Genomic DNA, 19275 nt, shown 5'->3' with positions numbered 1-19275 from the left:
GAAGCAGACAACAAAGATGGCCAAGGGCTGGGAAAGCAAGTCATATAAGGAGAGGCCAAAAGAGCTGGAAATGTTCAGCCTGCAGAAAGGGTGCTTAAAAGGGAACATGATGGCAGTCTTCAAATACTTGAAGGGTTGGCATAATAAAGAGGAAAAGCACCTTTTCCCTCACTGCAGGGAGGAGGACTCAGGTCCAAGGAGGTGATATTCCCCCTCTACGCAGCGCTGGTCAGGCTGGAGTACTGCATCCAGTTCTGGGCACCGCACTTCAAAAGGGATGTGGCCAGCATGGAGAGGGTCCAGAGGAGGGCCACTCGCATGACCAGAGGGCCCAAGGGAAGGCCCTACGAGGAGAGGCTACAGGACCTGAACCTGTTCATCCTGCACAAGAGAAGGCTGAGGGGGGATCCAGTGGCCTGTTACAAACTAGTCAGAGGGGACCAGCAGGCACTGGGGGAGTCCCTGTTCCCCCGAGCACTGCCAGGAGTGACCAGGAATAACGGTCCCAAGCTGGCAGAGGGTAGATTTAGGCTAGATATCAGGAGGCGCTACTTCACGGTCAGAACGGCTAGGATCTGGAACCAACTTCCAAGAGAAGTGGTGCTGGCTCCTACCCTGGGGGGTTTGAAGAGGAGACTAGATGTACACCCTGCTGGGGTCGTTTGACCCCAGGACTCTTTCCTGCCATGGCAGAGGGTCGGACTTGATGATATGCTCAGGTCCCTTCCAACCCTACTAACTATGAAACTATGACCAATGGCCTGAAGTTGCAGCAAAGTAAGTTTTGATTGGGTATCCAGAAAAACTTTACCGTTAAAACAGTAAAGCAGTAAAATAGACTGCCTAAGGAAATTATGAACTCTCCAACATTGGAGAGGCTCAAGAAGAGGTTGGACAGCCACTGGTTCGAGATGATCTAGGTGTAATTATGTCTATATTCTACTATGGGTATTTCCCATGCTCAGAGCTGGCCCGTTCTATCCTGTGGAGCCTACGGCCGCAGGGGACCCCGCAGCCAAGGGGCCCCTGTGGCCATGAACACTGCCACTCTGCATTGCTACCACTGCCAGCTGCACATCCAGCCACTCAGCCCTCCCCCCACCTTCTCCCCACCCCCCCCCCAACACCACTGCCAGCTTCTTTGGCCATTCACCCTGTCCCACACCACCAATGCCGCTGCCAGCTTCTTCAGCTACCTGCCACCCCCCCCCACCACTGCTACCACCTCTGGCTTCTTCGTGTCCTGCCTATGCTTCTGCGCTTTGCCAGTAGTGCCTGTGCCTCCTTCCCACTCCACCCCATAGGTCTATGCTGTGTCAGGGTTGAGGGTATTCTTAGGTAAAGTTTGTATTATGGTTTGTATGGGACGGTTTGGATAGGGATGATCCTGTCCCAGGCAGGGGGTCGGACTAGAAGACCTCTGGAGGTCTCTTGTAGCCCTACTTCTCTATGATTCTGTGACAGGTGATGGGGCCTATAACAAAAGCTGCAATCCAGCGTCAAAAGCTTCCCATAATGGTGGAGAGTGAAACGCCTGTCCTCCTTAATGCAAGTTTAGGGACTCTGCCCTACACATTAAACACCCTGGAAGCTGTTTAGGCCAGGGACTCTCATTTATGCATTTGACCATCCTCTCACCCATCAGGGCCCAACCTGGCCTGGCCATGACATCTGCAGACCTGGCAGATACCTAATACTAGATGGTTTTAAAAGTCTTTCAGCTCTCAATGTGTGTAACAGGCCCAAGTTTAACCTTGAAACACCCTTAGAAGAGAGCCAGGACTGCTTCTGCTGCATGGCAGATCAAGGAACTGAGGCAGAAGGAGGCCATGTGGATGTGACTGTCTCGAAGTCAAACAGGAAATCAGGAATCAAACCGACCTCTCCTGGTCCCTGCCAAACACCTTAGTTGAAAGCCTGGAAAACAGCACAGTAGAGAGCACTTGGACTAGAACTGGGGGAAGGATATGGCCTGGGAAATTTAGGGGATAATTCAGATCCATCACGTTCCCTTGATTTGGTCTCTAAAGGATCTGCCTCCTTGGATCTGAATTGCGTAATATCTGGGGTGCAGCATGGTAGGCTGGCAATATGACTTCCCGCTTCAAAATATCTGGAAAGCGCTTCCATGGCTATGGCTTCATGCCACGAAAGGGGCACACTCACACTTGCATCCAAAGGAACATCTGTGATACAAGGCTGCCAAGTACCGGGAGCCCAAGTGACTCCCATGCTGCCGTGACAGTCCTGGTGTGTTCTGACTTCCCAAGGCTCAGTGAAAGGCAGGCTGAGTCAAAACAGTGTGAGGTTAGAGCACAGTTAAAATATTAGAAGCACCAGCACAAGAGCAAAATACGATGCAGAAGGCAGGCTTTTCCAAGGGAGCTTTCTGAACTATGTCAAACTGGCATTTGTAAATTCTCTCACCGTCTAAGGGCTTTCTGCTTCTTTACGGCATAGTACAACATGTTCTCAGCTGCCATTTGTACAATGTTAATATGTCTGTGTTTTTCTTTAAAAAATAAATAAATAAGCCTGCAGCAAGGTTTTTTAACATGCTTAATGAGATTGAGAGAAGACGGAGGAAGTGAAAATGAATCTGCACTGAAATGTTTCTTTTTTCTAACAAACTAAATATTTGCATTTGGCTTTAAGATAAAACAAAAAAATGTTAATTCTGAATCTTTTCCCTGCTTGCCACTGAATTCAAAGGAGCATCCTCGTTGATCTATAAGCCCTGAATTGGTCCTTTGCAAAGTACTAAAATTCAGCCCAAGGGAAGAGCAGCTTTGATTGCTTTACTTTGCTATGCTTTTTGCTTAACAAGCTTATAAATTAATCAGGATAAATACTGTACCCTGATCCAGGTCTAGACAATTGCAAGAACCTTAAACACCCTCGAATTCCAGATCAGCTCTATCCTGTGGAGTTAAAAAAAATGCTTTTTAGACATAGGTTTCCTTATATATCGTAAAAGACCAATACCAACACCAAAGCTCCCCAAAGACCCAGTGAACTCAGCTCACAGATTAATTCCTGCTAGCATCTGCGGTATAAGTAGGCAGACCTGGTCCTGTCCACCAGCCACCCACTGACTCATCTGTGCCTGGCACAGTGTGCTTCTGGAAGTCAGTCCCACTACCTATGCATCCCCACGGACTCCTGCAAGGCTTTCAAACTCCTTTGGGAAGGGGGCGATTTGATGGCTCCACCCATACCTCCTGGCTTAGTCTGCTGTTATTCCTCTCCAAATGGTCCCAGACGGCAATCTCTTCACTAAGCAGCAGCATTCTTTCCCTAGGAAGGGGGGTCTACCTGATACAAGAGGGGTGATTTCCTTGCTGGGTTTGCAATAGGTCCTGCTATCTGATGCTATTCTCCCTCTCTTTCCTTCTACATTTCACACAGTCCTGCCTATTTAGTACACAAGAGGTAGCACTGTGCTGTGACTAACAGAGAAAGCTATTAATATAAATTGGGACTAATTATATAGCCTTATAAGTATTCTTCCACCAAGACTCTACAATGTAACCAAAATGGAAAAACAATATGGGTATGAATCAGTTTCATAATGTCACACCAGGTCTTTTCAATTATTTGTAATACTCCTCCCCACTCTCCCCGTGTCTTATGGTTCTTTCTAAAAAGACTGTCAGCTCTCCTTTATCATGCCGCCTGCTAGGCTGAAGGAAAATGTTCCCATCTACTTCCCTGTTACTTTTATTTCCCCAGATCTCAGATGCCAGCAAAACCCCACAAATGCCTTTGCTAATCTGACTCATGCAGAGAACATGGGGGGCTGACACAACACAGTTCACGTTGGGCTAGGTTCCTGGCTGGTGTAAGCTGGTGTATTTCCACTGTAGTCAACAGAGTGAAAACCTGCCGGGTATATTCAGCAGCCTTTCATTAGGATGAAATAGGCTAGACCAGAGACCACACCCTAGCCAAAATATAGTCACTGTTCAAGTCTTGCTGCTCCAACACCACAGTTTCTTTTTCAAGAACAAAACAAAAGAAGCAGGAAGGGGGCATGTTTTTAACTGTGCCTTTTCCTGGCTAAGGCAAGTATTTCTTAGGATGGTATCTTTTATTGGACCAACCGCATAGTTAAGATAGAGTTAAACAAGCTTTTCAATGCAAGACAATTCATCATCAGGCCTATGCCTTTGAAGAATGTCTTGCGTTCAAAAGCTCTATCCCAACTATACAGTTAATCCAATAAAAGATGGCATTCTAGGAAATACTTGCCTCTTGCATACTTCCTGGACCACCGTGGCTACAGCATCTCATTAAAGCTTCCATTTCCATGGGATAACATGGGGATTTCACAGATTTCATAGATTTTTAGGGTCAGAAGGGATCTTAGTAGATCATCAAGTCCAACCAACCCCTGCTCTGGGCAGGAAAGAGCGCTGGGTTCACATGACCCCAGCTAGGTGCTTGTCTAGTCTTCTCTTAAAGACCTCCAAGGTAGGGGAGAGCACCACCTCCCCTGGAAATGCATTCCAGATTTTGGCAACCCTCACCATAAGGAATTTTTTCCTAAAGTCTAATCTATATCTTCTCTCTATTACTTTATGGCCATTGTTCCTAGTAACTCCAAGGGGTGCCCTGGTAAACAGAGTGTCCCCTATTCCTTGCTGCCCCCCACTGATGAATGTGTAGATGGCCACAAGATACCCTTTCAGCCTACTTTTGCTGAGGCTGAAGAGATTCAGGTCCCTCGATCTCTCTTTGTAGGATCTTACCTGCAAGCCCTTAACCATACGAGTAGCCCTCCTCTGGACCCTCTCAAGGTTATCCAAATCCCTCTTGAAGTGCAATGCCCAAAACTGGATGCAATACTCCAGCTGTGGTCTTACCAATGCCGCATAGAAGGGAAGTATCACCTCCTTAGACCTGTTCATGATGCATGAAAGAGTGTGGTTGGCTTTACTTATCACTTCATTACGTTGACAACTCATGTTTATTTTGAAGTCGACTATGACCCCTTTCTGCTTCTCTGCTGCGTAGAAAGTCACCTCTCAGTCTGTATGTTTGTTGGTGATTCTCTCTCCCTAGATGCAGCATTTTTCACTTATCTTTGTTAAACTGCAGCCTATTTTGTTCTGCCCACTTTCCCAATCTGTCCAAATCTACCTGAATCCTCTCCATGCCCTCCAGGGTGTTTACCTTGCCCCAAAATTTGGTGTCGTCCATGAATTTGGATAAAGTGCTTTCCATGCCCTCATCCATTGAGGGCATGGGATGAACACATTAAAGAACATGCAAAGCATTCATGTGCCAGAGACAGAATTATTTAATTAAGGTTACAGCAACACAGCAAACAAAGAGCCTGACTGCATTGTGTGAGGGCTTCTCTAGCTAAAGCAGATCCTAATGGCATGAGGGAGAAGTGGAGTTTGCCCTCCTCTTGCACCCAAATGTAAAAGTGAAAGTTTCTCAAACAGCCCTTCCTCTCCCGGGGTCTCCCCCCACCCCATGCATTAAAGACACAGAGATGTAGGCTGGAGCAGGTGCCAGAACCAGAGTACATCTTTTGAGCTCCCAGAGATTCGGTACTACAGTTTGTCACATATACTAAAGCCTGGGCTGCTTGTGCCCTGAACTAACTGGATCATACTCTCCCAGGAGCTGGGGGAGAATACAGAAATTCTGACGGTCTCCCAGACTGAAAGTGTTGTATGATGCTTTTTAGCCAGTCACATTTACAGATTGATGCCCTGGCATTCAAAATCCAGGAATAAGCATCTGTCCAGTGCTCAACACATTTTTGCCTTATTATCTGGAACATGCCATCTTAAAACTTCCAGGTGTTTTCCCGGGATTTTTTCCCAGCCACAGTTCTGAAGGTTGAGTCATATTTGAGCGGTTGATTAAATAAGGCACCAAGCTGCTCGTACATTCAACCTTTGTTAGGAGAAGCTTTATTGGTTCTTTCAATGGATTTTCCAATTAAAATGATGGGTGTTCGCTCTATTCAGTATAAATAAAAATGTAAATACAAAACAAGGAGAAGGCGTGGACTGGATGGATTTTTTTAGCTCTTGCTCTATGAACTGAACTTGCATGTCTCTGCCTATACCCTGAATGGAATAATAATGAATTGTCTAAATGAAGCTGCCCAGTTTCTTGATTAAGTCTTATTACTATTGTTGCAGCAAAGACATTTTAGACTCCTAGTCTCTCATCACTGAGCATGATTTCCCCTCCTTATAATTCTGAAGCTGAAAGTTAGCTACGTGACTTATTATTTCATTATATTATGGCTTCCCCTTACACCTCTAGCCACATAGAGGGAGTCTGGTTTGAGACTCTGCATTCCTCCTCCCATCAAGTGCAATACACAATACCAACAGTAAGCGGCTACAATCCTGACAATTTGGCTCACTTGAAATTTAATGGGATTACCTTTGACCTGTGCTGTCTGTGCTGCACCTTTAACCTTGTGCCCACAATTTGCCCAGAATGGAGGAAGCCTAGTGCCTCAAACCCACAGTTAGCTTCAGGTAGATACCTGAATACCTATGACCTAGAAATTGGGCTGCAAATTGCAAAAAAAAAAAAAAAGAAAAGGAAAATCAAAATTTTCCAGATGTTTCTACCTGTGAATGCACTCTGAGCGTTATTCTGTTCCTTGGGCTGAAAGCAGAACATACAAATTAAAAAATGGCCCAGACTTTTGCAAACCTTGAAAAAAGACGTTTTTTTTCTTTCCGGGCTCCAGCCTTGAGGAAACATTCATGGTTTTGCTCCCTCAAGCCAAAACAGTTCCTCCATTCCCAGCAGAAAGCTGTTTAATTATGCACATAATCAACACTAAGTATGAAAGTGAGACTACAGGTGAGGACACCACAATAAAGCAATCCTGCTCGTTAGTGTTCCTTTCTGTAATGGGATAAATAAACCAGCATTGAGTGTGTATCTGATTCCTTCTGGCAAAAGCTGGAGCAGACACTGTATGGTGCTCCATGCTTCACCCCTCCATTTAGATTGATTAATTGACCTTTTAAAATGTACCCAGAAAATAAATTACCTAATAAAATAAATTATCCTGTACTCCACAGTGCTTGAAATCCTCTGTAACTTGAGAACGGACTAATGAAGCATTGAAAACGTTGAAGAAATGACTAATGAAGGAAATAAACCTAATAAAGTATAATTGATTAGTCATTTGGAAAAACTACAAAATGCATGGAGAGAGACCACTCGGGCTCTGTCAGTGGAGTAACCCAAAAGCACAAAGACACGAAGGAGGAGAGATGTATAATGGGAATTCCTCTGTGCCAGGGCAGCTCGCACACTGAGCCATCCCAGGTAAGGGGCGGAGAGAGTCTCCCTGGCATTTTGGGACCCAGATGCTCAAAACGCAGGTGAGCAGAGCTGCCCAGCCACAGTGAGGTGAGGAAAGGACAAGGCCCAAACAGGGAGCTGGGGAAATGCACTGAAGTGTCCTCTGGGGACTCAGCAATCAGCACCTGGCTGTGCCACAGATTCCCTGTATAACCTTTGGTGAGGCAGCTAATCACTTTGTGCGTTGGGCCCCCACTGGTAAAATGTTGATCTCAATTTGAACTCAGCAAAGAAACATCACTCTCTTTCTTGGGGGCAAGTCTCAGTAATGTGACATTTGGTTTTGTTTGTGTTTGGATTCAGGGCAAAACCCTACAGCCCTCCTACCAATGACACCGCAGGCACAGAAGGACGCCCCTGGTGGGCTGCTCCACACATGTGGACACTGGAAGCCTCCTGTAACAGGCACTCGGCCGTGGAATTGCTGCAAGTTAGACATGAGCTTCAACACTTTGTGAGACTGAAGCTGAAAAGGTTTCTTTCCTATGCGTGTATCTACAGTCTCACCCACTTTGCATATATGTAGCTTGTATTTTTGGTTGGGGACCTAAGATCTTTAAAAGCAACAGAGGAAATCACCTTGACTGGCACCACATCAGTTCCTGAAGCTGATAGCGGCTGCAGACCCACCAGGGCTTTCTCCTTGTGTAAAGCTTCTGGAATCATTGCTCTATTGCACTTGCCCCCTTCTGAACCTCGTAGCACTTAATGCTAAGCTTGCATGTAAGTGGGGGGCAAATACAGGGTCTTGATCTGCCTAACTTGTACAATGGCTCGTATTTTCCATGTAGGACAGAAAGCTGCCTGTTCCTGCTACTTGCTGCTGCAATCATTTACCGAGGATTATCCCAAGCCGACAGGTCAGCTGCGCTCTGAGTGCTCTGCTTTTCGAAATGTGAGCCGTCCTCAAAAAGAGATAAAAACAAAACATAAAATGCCTGGCGCCTCCAACAAGACTCTCCACACACAAATACAGAGTATCTGGGGCCTCATGCATGCTGCATCCAACTGGGAGCTTACCGCTAAGAGAAGGCGGCAAGCAGCATGGTGCGTATCAAACTGGGGCCCTGCTACCGGCGCGTGGAAGCATTGTGCACTTCCAAAGAGGTATCAAAGAGAACAGTGGGGTCTCCTCTATGTGCGTGTTGCCAAGCTGGAGAGTTTGTGGTCAAGAAGTGTTACAAATGCCTTCAGGTTTCTAAGCAGTTCTGCTTTCATTTCCTCTCCTGTTGTTAACATGATGCTTGACGGGTGGCAGCATGATCCCACAAAAAAAGAGGCATTTTCACTTATGTTCTTTCAGAAGCAATCCATGCGTCCTGCAAACAGGTGATGAGGCATGTCTGATAAGAGGCAGGAGCAGACTCGCAGGAAGTGTCAATGGGGACCAAAGTGCAAAGTATCAAATACCAAAGTTCCCCTGGACCCCCATTCACCAAGGAAACTTCTTACTCTCCTGGTATTCTTAACAAAATAAAACCCCAAGAAGGCATGTGAGGCAAGAATGGAGCCCAGGGTACCAGCAGATGCATTTATCTTGACAATTTTAAGGTCCCTCCCTGAACAGCTGCAGTGTGTGTCTTTCTGTTTCGGCTTTGTTCCTGTTTTCTCATGGAATGAATAGAAGATTTACCTCTCAAGGGAACGCAACAGAAAGAAGGCCATTTTTCTGCCGGCATAGTGACGCCCTGCTGTCACTGAAGGCCTAGTCCAGAAGCCAGTGGGAATCTTTCTGTTGCCAGGTTTCAGATCAGGCCCTTAAGGAACTCAGTGCAAACTGGTGAATGGAAAGCAAAAGGAAGAATTAGGAACACAATTGTTAGTTACAGTTTGATGCCTTTTCTCTGCTGGGAATGGTTTGGCTAGGACAGTATTTTAGGATACCCCGCCGTAACACTGAAAATCCTACAAAAATCAATCAAAGGAAGAAGAGTAATTGACAGAATTGAGCAAATGATACTATAGTTATTTTCACAAGTGTTCCTTACCGTTTTACATGACAGAAGTGCCAAGGAGGCCCAGTCGTGGCCAAGGGATCTTGCTGTGCTGTGCTCCATATGAACACAGAGCTGATGGGCAGTCCCAAGGAGCCCAGGATGTAACATTTTTCTTGAGATTATTCCTTTTGTGCTTCGAAAGAAATGTCGCTGTGCCCATTCATGTTCATAGCCCTTTCATACTACACTGTCTATGAGCACACCAGCACTCAAAGTTTGTTAGCATGAATATATATTAAAAAGCAAATCTTAAGCTCGGATGAAGACAGAAAAAGTCGTATTTCAGATTGATATTTTATACCGTGTTGATGGCACGTTACCTATTCAGGAAACAGAAATAATGCCACATCCCTGCTGTCAGTTATTTGGCATGGCTTGAAGTTTGAATATCAAATGTTTGCAATATCTGCCTCTGCTGGCTGCCCAAATTCACAAATGTCCAATGAGTTGCAGAGCTGGATGATTAAGCCAACCAGGGCATTTGGCAAATGTTTATCCGTTCTCTAAATTGCTAATTTTTCCCTGATCCAAATTTATTTTCTAAAACCTGGCATGCATGTAACTGAGAGAAGGCCTTCTTGTGAGCTGTGCAGCCCAATTTTGCAGTCCCCATGGCTGGAATAACATCTGAAGGAGCATTTGGGCCATAAATTACAAAGCCAGTTACAAGTATTATGCCATTGAAATAAATGGGTAATCCCTGGAAGTCTCAGTTTTCCATGGATTTACCCGATCCTTCTACCCACTTCCTTTGATGTTTGTGCATTGTCGAAATTAAGCCATATGCTCTATCTTGTTACTTAGGGATACATTTTCCAAGGCACAAATAGTACCTACTCCCAATCAAGGCATCTTTGTTGTGTGCCCTTAACTTTTTTAAGCTAGCCTGTGGTGAACAGCACACTTTCAAATCCTAGTAAAGACAAGGCAGGTCATAGGATTTCGTACTAACAGGTGAGGCAACTAATGTCATTATTAGAAGCAGGAATGAGACCCAGCAGTTCACACATTCAAAGCATGACTCCTCATACCCAACCTTCCAGTGACTCTCAAGTATTCTTCAAGCAATCATTCTTATCATCAGGTGCAGTTTGTCACGAACTGGAAATGGAAAAGTGATTGCATTCTCCACAAGCTGAGGGCACTGAGAGACTCTAACAAGTGCAACAAGTACACAAAGCTCAACATTTTAAAGCTCCAGCAACTTCCCGAAGTTTGCTAATAATTCTCTCACTCCGAGATGGTCAGCCCTGGTGCAGAATCCAGTTTTAGCAATGCCCTTGATTTTAACCTAATTTTCCACTTGGGGAGACTGAAGCTTGAAGGAGTTGGTTCCAATGCCCAGAGTCGCACGCTGAGTCAGGAGGAATAATGCCAGACTTTGCAGTAAGGGTCAGGGAACCTGAGTGCATCAGGAGATAGGAATGAGGCACCTCAGCCTGATCAGAGCAAGCCTCTTTACATGGCATCCGCTTGTTCCCAGGTTCCTTTTCATCGAGATTCCCCGGCATGACACTCTTTCAAGGCAGCTTCTGTCTCCGGTCCTGCAGAGTGAAACGAGCAACACCTATCACGGGACATTTCCCAGTACTGGATCCCACTCCCCCAAGAATCCCCCTGAGACTGCATAAGATGAGAGCACAGGCAGTGATTTGGTTCAACTCCTTCAGGGGCAAACCCATCCCGACTGATACGCTTAAACATGCTCTTCAGCTCAAGAACTGCTTTCAACTTGCCTCTTCCCTCTGCACACACCACCCCACCCCGCAACATGTGCAGTCCTCTTCATCTGCCAGTGATAGTCAATGCAATTCTCTTTAGATGAAAACCCTCAAATCGAAGAGCTGCGCTGGAAAACAATCATTTTTGAATAAAAGAGAATCTGTGTGGAGGGCCTGATCCTGTCAGGTTCTTATAAACCTTTGAAAGGTGCTGAGAGAACACAGAGCCGTGAGTCCTCCTACTAATCAATGGACCCTATTTGCATGGTTTCTGCTGATCAGTTGGATCACTTATGCCAGGACGCATCCCAGCACAGCATATGCCACAACAAAAAAGATGTCTATTTTTAGCCTGAGAATGGTTTTGTGTCACATTGCTACTTCCCTGAGACATCCAATGCCTTCCCACTTCTGTTCTTTTGCAAGGAAAATGCTGTAAAGCTCTAAGCAGTCCTCTTGTCATGGTACCTTAAATCCTTATGTGCCAAATTTTTCACCAGCCTTAAATGGAGATGAGGGGAAGCAGCTGGGCACATGGTTTTGTAAACACAGGCTTACAAACTGATATAAATTACAATGGGATCCTGAGCAGTCAGACAATCAGTTATTCCAGGTTAGCTGCTACGGCTGGAGCAATTAGTCGTCGACATCTCCTCCTTCTCCTAGCCCATCACCATGCTCAAGTTTGAGTCTGAAAATGGACACGTACTATTGCATGATCTGTAACCTTACCAAGTTGGTGAGTGGTCCCCCCATATGTGGGCAGGCCAGTAGGTGTTATCTTGTGTGAAAGTTTCCTCCACATTAGTACATGGTACTTATATCATTAGACTATCCCCAAAGTTGCGTTAACTTTAATCTTGCCAACCCCTGTTCAGAGGCGGTTCAAGCTTCATAATTGAACAATCAAGTTCTGTGCCTACAGGGAAATGTTTGGCAGTTTTGATATTCATGGTAACTCCCTCCTGGGTCATTTCTAGTCATGACTGCCACTTTTTATTTGTGTGGCTGTCACTGGTTTATCCAGTGGCTGCATTGTAGAAAGGAAACTTCCCCATGATTTTAGTCTACCAGGAACCATAAAGTGGCCATGTGTAGTGGGTGCCTCTTATCCTCCATCAGCCGGGTGCATCCTATTTTTCTTGCTACTGCTCTCCTGATGTCTGATGGGATGATGCAGGAAAATAGATGGCTATTGACATTTGCCAGTTTAAGTCATCCAGTAATGCAGCTGTGACCTTTGTTCAACACCATGTCTAGTTTCTTTGCATGCTCTGGTTTTTCCCAAACCGAGCATGTGTATTCAGCTCCTGAATAGCAATATGCAAGCACAGTAGTTCATAATGTTGTTGGGTTGGCTCCTGAATTTGAAGTTGATAAGCCTCTTTAATATGTTAATATGTTGCTCCAGGAACTACCTTTATGCTTTGTCTGTTTTACATGTGTGCTATATGAAAGTGCGCAGTCTAATGTCACTCTCAATTAGGTAGAATTGAGGCAGTGGGCGAGGGCCATGCCAGGTTTGGTGGAGTCACTTACTAGTACCTAGGTTCAGAAGGTGGAGTGACTAACCTGTGTTTTATTTGGATTGGCACACAGATGGTTTTTTGTGTAACAGTCTGGCAACCCATTGAGCACTGATGCCAACATGGCCTCAATCAAAGCAATTACAGTGCCTTATAATTAGGTATTGGGGCTGCAAGTAACAGCCTGTTGGCACTGAGGAAACTACTGCCCTGGAATAAGTGCAGACATACACAAGACGTACACTGGCACAGCTCACACCCAGACACAGGCATGGGTGAACCAGGCAGCCAGCCAGGGCCTGGAGAGAAAGGGAGCCTGAAAATGAAAAACAAATTACAGTTGCAAAAACAAGTTTTAATATTGCACATACACAGGATTGGTTGAGAACGAACTATTTAAAGACATCAATACCACAGATGTAAAAGGACTTTTGCAACAAAATATCATTATCTCTGGCAAAGGGGGGCCCAATGCTTAAAGTTCAGTACTAAAAGGGGGGCCACCAGGAGTCTAGGTTCTGCACTAGTGCAACTTTAACCGATATATTTTTCCTGCTGTTTTTCCCCAGGTTCATTTTACACTATATCTAGTAAGTTGTGCTTCTGTAGTGTTAAAGGTTGTGTGTACTCCTCTTCTACACTGCTATAAAGTCATCTTATTCTGGTGGAAATATACTGTTTGTCTTGGCTATCAGTCTCCATTGTTTGTGGCTACAAAAATGTGAGCACAGTTGTACACTCACCATGTAAGGCAGGTGTGTTCAACCCCCCAGCCTGTGGGCCGGATCCTACTGCTCAGTAGACTAATTTACTGCACAGTAAAGCATCACCCTCAACCCATGCAGGTGTTCACTACACAGTATATTAGTCTACTGCACAGTTAGTTTGCTATCTACAAATGCAGGTAGTAAATTAACCATGCAATAGTTACTGCACAGTAGCATACATGTAGATACTGACCAAGAGCAAATTTGCTCCCAGTCAGTCCCACCACCAGGGAGCCACCCTCAGGCTTGTCTCAGGGGCACAGAACTCAGAGCTTCTCCAGCCCTGGAACTGGGGCAGCTCTTTGCCTGGCCTTTAAAACTCTGCTGTGACCTTGGGGCCTGTGCTACCTGTGGCCTTCCTCTGTCCATTGGGTCCTGCAGCAGTGGCCCTGTGTTCATTACAGCAGGTTCTTGGACCCCAGTGCTGTCCCCCAGGCCAGCCCCACCACCTGCCTGCCTCCCAAGCATTGTGCCCCTGCACTTCAGGCACCTGCTGAGGCCTGGCAGCACCCAGACTCAGCCACAGCCCCCAAGGGCCATCAAGGGAGCCATTCTGGCATTTTCTCTAATGCCACACACTGTGTCCTGGGGGCCCAACTGGTCCTAAGATGAGACCACAGGTCTCATTGCACTGTGGAGCAATGCCAAGGTCCAGGCCCAGTTTGCCCATGGCAAGCACCCCAACACCCACATCTATGAGGCCCTGGCAGGCTGTATGCAGGAGCACAGGTACAATCGGTCAATGCAGCAGTGCTGCATAAAGGTCAAGGCCTGTGGGCACATTGACCACAACCGCCAGTCGGGGGCTGCCCACAGGATCATGCCCTTTATGCAGCAGGTCAACCACATCCTCATGACCTGGGACCCTGGACAGAGCCATGCCACGTTCTGCAGCAAGGGCCTGACAGCAGTGACAAGTCATCAGAGGGGGAGGGTCCCTTAGGGCACTAGCAGGAGCATGTCCCAGCATGTTCCCCACTCCCAGCCTTGTCCAGCAGCTCTGGGAGCCCAGGCCTGTGGCTGCCATGCCAGTTCTGGGTGTGCAGTCCCATGCAGAAGGACAGCCTGGGGCTGGCACCACCCACCCTGACAAGCTCCAGCTTCTCCCTGGAGGGGGCCACTTCCTAGGCAGCTAGGTACCTTGCCCCTGCACCCCAGGATGCCGGCAGAAGCTGCACCTCATTGCTACCAGCAGGGGCACACTCGGGCCACTAGGGATGCTTGTTGTGTGCATCCAGTAAGCCCTACACTTGAAGGAGGGTCCTCCCCTCAGCTCCCTGCCCTTGCTACTGCCACCACTCCCCGCCTGGCTTAGCCAAGCTCCCCCCGGCCCCCGGAGTTTCCCCCCACACACACAACATGTGGAGAGGTGGAAGGAAGTGCAAAAATTTTACTGGCCAGCCAGTGCCCCCTCAGCTAGGCAGGCACATGGATGCCTGCAGTGATATCGGCCTTGGCCGCAGGGGGGCAAGAACGCGTAGCGTAGGCAGAGGCACCCCTCCGGATGGCGGTACGCAGTGTGGGGAATCACGGCTTGCCTGAGGCACTGTGAAACTCAGGGTCCCACACCAGGTTCTCGGGTGCACCTGGGCACCACAGCGATCGGCAGCAGCAGGGCGTATTGGGTCAGGCACCTCTCCATGCATGCACACAGATCATCGCAGCACACCTGGGACACTCTCACCAGGGGCACACTCAGGGCACAGGCCACACATGGGGAGGGGCACTGCCCCAGGGGGCCTCTCCAGAGAGGCCCACTGAGGGGAGGGTGGGGGGGCACCAGCTCTGTATCCCCGTTGGTCAGGAGCCCCTTGACCAAGCCCAGGCAGCATGGGCCTAGTGGCACAGGAGGTAGGAATGAAGCACCTCAGCCTGACCAAAGCAAGCCTCTTTACATGGCATCCTCTTGTTCACAGGCTCCTTTTCATTGAGATTCCCCGGCATGACACTCTTGTCTCTCTCAAGGCAGCTTCTGTCTCCATTCCTGCAGAGTGAAATGAGCAGCACCTATCACAGGACAGGAGGCTGGGGGAATAAGTGTGGAGCACCCATGGTGGGTGCTGCCAGGTGCCAGGCCTGTCCTGGTCTGGGAAGGGGGCAGGGAAGGCAGGCGGCATGCAGTAAGCGCCAAGCAGCCCACCTGCCCCTGCAGAGTGAGCAGGGACAAGGGACGTGGCTGATAGCTGCCTGTGCCAGGGCCTGCCTGGATGATTTATCATGGTCCCTGGGAACCTGTGCACACATGACCCCCGATCTGAGGCTGAGCAGCACACAGCCCCCTGGTATAGTGCATGTTATGTCAGAAATGTTGCAGACTCTCAGAAACAGCCTTTCTCCTGGCTCTGCGGGTCCAGCACCCGCACACGGGGGAGAGGCACGAGCTGCTGCTGGGGATATGCCTTCAGGGCAGTGGCGATGCATAGGGGATGCACAGGGATGCACACGTGCCTCCTCAGAGTGCCGGTGCACCCCCTGTCAGGCCGTTTTCCCCACTCAGGCAATGTGGGCAGGGGGCAGGCAGGGGTGCCAGTGCCCCTCCCTGCCTCCCGCCGCCGCCGCAAGCACCACCCAGGGAGTGTGAGCGCCAGGTGTAGGCCGTGGCCACTTCTGAGAGCCCCACAGCCACTTCCAGGAGCAGCGCAGACGCTTTTGGGAGCAGTGCCCTGAAGCATTTCTCTCTAAAGGAATTTAAGACTCTTTCAGGTCAGGTCAGCAAACTGGTGCTTGCTCCTCTTGCAGCTTCCCTACAGACATTTGAGTTATTTTAGAAGAGGGAAAACACTTCTGTTGGAAGTTGGATAGGGAACTGTTGGATGCCACAGATCCCCAGTGTCACCTTGGGTGAGTTACTTAGCCTCAGTTCCTGGCGCCACATGTTCTCCATCTGTAAAATAGGAATGTCATCATCACTGCTCTTCCTTCTGGGGATGTTGTGAGAGTAAAAGCCTTCTAAGATACTCAGAGAGTATTGTAACACGGGCGATATGGCTATCCTAAATAGATATGCACGCACACAGCTTTGTATCCGACCCTGCATTTAAAACAGCTTAGTGAATGACCTGCATATATTTGCTAATATCTGTAGAAAAATGTTCTTTTTTTCAGACAGTGCTCTGTCCACCTTGTGAGATGAAGAACTCAAGGGGACTTGGAACAAAGACTAAATTAGTAAGCTACTTCTTTGCTGACACAGAGTTAAATGGCTTTAAGATTAATACCACCTTAAGTAATTGTTTAGATTAAACTCTATTATGCTTAATAAATAATTAACTTATCAGATGCAATGCACTTATGAGAAACAGACTGCTCTCCTTAGCATGATCACAGGGAGAACAGACAGTTGGTGTTTGTGCACACACAGAGACTCTCTAGCTTCCCAAATTGCAAGCTAAATTCAGATACATTTTATTTTGGTTTGTACATAACAGGTAGCTGACATTTTCTGGGCAAAAGGATCTGTAGCACTCAAGGGGAGAAACTGCAGGTGCAGGAAAGAAAACAGAGGAGCCATATGGATTCTTTTGTCCCCAGTATAATTCCTCAGCTTGTATAAGCCACCTTTTTAATTCAACAAACTGCCTCTGGCAAGGTTACAATTTTAGATAACAAGGGCCACTTGGAGTAAACCACCTCTGCTCCTGTTCACCTGGAGATTCAGCTAGGAGTCCTGAGATTCAACTTAGTTAAAAACTGCAGACTTGCAAGCGATGTTACTTTTAATTGGCAAAAGATAATGTTGGCACACACAATTCTTTGCTCTTGTACATTAGCTCCTATGCAGAGCGGTGTACGAGCATCATTTAGGGTGGTGAGAGTATTGTATTGTCCTTTTTTATAGATGGGCACACCTAGGGGCTGAGGGTGAAATGCCTTGCCCTGTGCCACATGGAACGTGGAACGTGCTACCAAGGAGCAGAACTCCTCAGCCCTACTCAGTAGAAAGAAGTAAGCCTGGCTTGGTTTTCTGGTTTCGATGCACCCCTGACCTCTGACTTGAGGTGGGTTTATTTTGAGAGATGAGGCCAAGCCTTGTCTCAGTTCTTTGGATGTGAAATCTGGAGTAGCTCCATGAGATCCAGTGTTGCACTGCCACATCCAAACGTGGCATCTGGTTGATGGATTTGGACTCCTTGAGCATTAAACCAACTGATTTAATCTCGGAAGCTCCCCTGTTCAGTTTCCTTCTGCCGAGCAGTGCTGTGGCACACACACGTGCAGAATTAAGGAGACAAGTGTCCTATTGAGCAGTGAAAATGAAATCCAGGCACAGTGGAACTGTCCCAGCTCTTTGGCATGTTGCCTCATCTTAGGAACGAGAAGTGGGTCTTGAGGACTTAGGGTGCCACTTGCCCATAGAGGCAGCATGCTTATCTCACACCCAAGCTCTGCATTTGGCTTTAGTGGGATCTGGAAGACCCATGTTCTTCCGGGAGGAATAGGAGTAAGAATCATTTTTGGTAGGATTCATAGACATTAGGGCTGGAAGAGACCTCATGAGATCATCAGGTCCAGCCCCCTGCCCAAAGGGCAGGAAGTCAGCTGGGGTCAGATAACCCCAGCAAGATAAGCACCCAAGCATTTCCTAAAGGTGTCCATTGTAGGTGCTTGCACCACTTCTGGGGGGAGTCTGTTCCAGACTCTGGAGACTTGGACAATAAAGAAGTTTTTCCTTATCTCCAGTCTAAGATGGTCTTCCAGCAGTTTATGACTATTAGACCTGGTCTTCCCTTGGGGTGCCCTGGTGTACAGATGTTCTCCCAGTTCCTGATGCACACCCCTAGTATACTTATAGGCTGCCACCAAGTCCCCCCTGAGCCTTCCCTTCTCCAGGCTAAAGAGTCCCATGCCTTTCAGCCTGTCCTCCTAAGGCCTGTTCTCTTGACCTCTAATCATGCACGCGGCTCTCCTCTGGACTCTCTCTAGCTTCTCCACATACTTTCTAAAGTGTGGAGCCCAGAACTGAATGCAATAATGCAGCTTCAGCCTCACCAAGGCCAAGTAAAGTGAATAGATGACTTCTTGGGTCTTTCCTGAGATGCATTGATAGGCAAGCCAGAGTTTTATTTGCTTTGCTGACTGTGGCATTACATTGGTGGCTCATGTTCATCTTGTGGTCAACCATGACCCTCAAATCCTTTTCAGTCGTGGTGCTGGTAAGTGTAGCACTGCTGAGCCTATAAGTATAATGTAGGTTTTTTTCCCCTGAGGTGGAGTACCTTGCATTTCTCCATATTGAACGTCCACCTTGCAAGCCTGTCCAGGTCAGCCTGAATCACCAGCCTGTCTTCTAGCATGACTGCACTTCCCTATAATTTGGTGTCATCTGCAAACTTAGCCAGTCCACTTCTCACACCCGAATTCAGAAAATTTATGAATATATTAATGAGTACTAGTCCAAGTACTGAGCCCTGGGGGATGCCACTGGTCACCATGCACCATGTTGACTCAGTTCCATCGACTATCACTCTCTGATTCCAACCATGAAGCCAGTTCCCCGGTCGTCAGACTGTAAGTTTGTCAAGGCCACAGTTCCCCAATTTTACCATAAGGATATCATGGGAGGCCAATTCAAAGGCTTTTTTGAAATCTGAATATATGACATCAATCTCTTCTGCTTTGTCCAGATGATGCGTCACCTGGTTATAGAAGGAAATGAGGTTGGTCAGGCAAGACCTACCTGCATTGAAGCCATGTTGGCTATCTCTCAGAATGTTGCCTTTCGTTAGCCTGTTGTTGATGGTTTCTTTGATGATTTTTTCCAAGCTCTTTCCAGGAATTGAGGTCAAAGTGATTGGCCTGTAGTTCCCTGGATCTCCCTTCCTTCTTTTCTTGAAGATAGGTACCACATTGGCCCTCTTCCAATCTTCAGAAGCCTCTTCTGAGTGCCACAAGTTTTCAAATATCCTCA

The sequence above is a fragment of the Crocodylus siamensis genome, chromosome 12 (genome assembly GCF_052110815.1).
Source record: "Crocodylus siamensis isolate JL-2025a chromosome 12, ASM5211081v1, whole genome shotgun sequence".
Lineage (NCBI taxonomy): Eukaryota > Metazoa > Chordata > Crocodylia > Crocodylidae > Crocodylus > Crocodylus siamensis.
The sequence above is the reverse complement of the archived record's forward strand: the minus strand, read 5'-3'. Positions refer to the sequence as shown.